Source organism: Sinocyclocheilus anshuiensis, unplaced genomic scaffold (genome assembly GCF_001515605.1).
Source record: "Sinocyclocheilus anshuiensis isolate Anshui unplaced genomic scaffold, SAMN03320099.WGS_v1.1 scaffold1001, whole genome shotgun sequence".
Classification (NCBI taxonomy): Eukaryota; Metazoa; Chordata; class Actinopteri; order Cypriniformes; family Cyprinidae; genus Sinocyclocheilus; species Sinocyclocheilus anshuiensis.
The window spans coordinates 337384-339615 of NW_015557116.1; positions in this window are offsets into that span (position 1 = coordinate 337384).

Here is a 2232-nt window from a genome sequence, read left to right on the forward strand (position 1 = left end):
TATATGTATATATATATATATATATATTAAGGCATGCCGTTCAGGAAATTATTGAATATATTGAATGAAATTCTGAATATATAGAATGAAAGTTTGAATATATGGAATGGAACTTGAATATATGGAATTAAAATCTGAATATATGGAGTGAAACATGAATATATTGAATGAAAGTCTGAATATACGGAACGAAACTTGAATATATGGAATGAAAGTTTGAATACATTGAATGAAAGTCTGTATATAAAGAATGACATTTGCAGTGTATGGAATTAAAATGCAAATTTGACAGTACTTAATGAATAATAATATAGCTAGTTATATCCTTGTTACCAGAGCAATAGCTTTCTAATTTGAATGACTTTCAATTCATTGCCTCAAATTTTCCAATACTTTGTTGAACTAGAAAAATTTTGGCAATAGCTGGTACAGTACAAACAGTTTGGAGTGTACATACGGTCATCTTGATTTCCATCATCTCAGACATTTCACACAGTACCAGTGTTAATTTTGAAAGGAAATTTTGATTTAGTTTTAGTCTTTTGACTAAAATGCCATATAGTTTTAGTCATATTTTAGTCGTTTGAATTGTTTAGTTTTAGTCTAGTTTTAGTCAACTAAATATACGATTTTAGTCGACTAAATATACAGTAGATTTGACTAAAATCTGATGAGCTTGGTTAAATTGTAATGCATTAATTAAGCATTTAAGTATCACACAACTGTTACTTGAATACATGCCAAAACTGACAGTGCAAAGAGACAGAAAATAGAGCTCAATTCAGTACTCGTCAGGGCCTAACGCATACTTTTTTATGATTCTAGTTAACTATAATAACCCTGATAACTAGTAAAATCTATTTATTGAATAATATGTCAAATAATGTCCTTAGTCTTCCTGTGACTGGAATCCCTGAAACAAGACCGAAATACACCAGAACTCTTATTTCCAGGCTGTTGATTCAAGTTCAGATGAGGCAGATAAAATATGCATTCTTACAATGATCTAAAACATATTACCATATAAACATTGTAAAGTAAACATTGCTGTAGTAAATCAGCACTATTTCTTAAGCAATCTCCTGTCAAAAATGTGTGGTATTCCTATTGCGAACCGCTCTGTATCAGTCTAAATCACTGTTGCGTGAGCTTGTAGAACGTGTAACAGCGCAGTAATTATATATATACAGTGGTGTGAAAAAGTGTTGGCCCCCTTCCTGTTTTTTTTTATTTTTTGCATATTTGTCACACTTAAAAGATTCAGATCATCAAACGTAAAATTACCAGAACTACAGGTAAATACACAAATGTGCTGTTCACACAAGCAACAGTGTTACTGTTTGTACTGTTACTGTTATGTTTCAAAACAACGGTGAACTCTGTAATGTCAATCATCCACTTGCCTGACTCAAGTTTCATCCCATATATTCAGATTTTCATTCCATTTATTCAAGTTTCATTCCATAAATTCCGATTTCCATTCCATATACTCAAACTTCATATTACAAATACCATAATTTCCTGAACAGCATGCCATAAAAAAAAAATATATATAACTAAACTAGTTATTAATATTAATAATAATAATAAATTCACAAAAGTAATTAATTTGACAGCAAATGAAATATATTTTACTGTAATATTAATTAATATAATATTAATTATTGTAATAAAAATAAACTATTTGTCTTTTAAAATATACAAAAAATATCTGAATAATATTTTAGAACAAAATATTGCTAACATATATAGTGTAAATCTATTATGATTACATTTTAGCCACATATTTTCCCAGATATAATTTTTTCATATTGATTTATTTATTTATTTCAGAATCAGAAGAGCTTTATTACCAAGTATGTTTACACACACAAGGAATTTGACTTGATGACAGGAGCTTCCAGTGTAGAAGAAAGTACAAACATAGTGCAGACATACATGATAGTGCAGACATACATAGGAATAACACAGTAGGGATGTATAGCACTAATATAATTAAAACAAAATTAAATAATGTATTATATACAGAAATAGAAGTATAGGAAAAAATGTAATTGTTTAGATAAATGTACAGATATGTTTATTAGTGTGCAGATATGTTATTTACAAAGTGTGCAGTTTAATATAAATATAACTATGCTAGTTGTGATGGACAATGCAGCTACAGTGCTGTTCATGATGGTGAGTGGGGGTTTTCTCCTGAAGTCCACGATCATCTCCACAGTTTTGAGC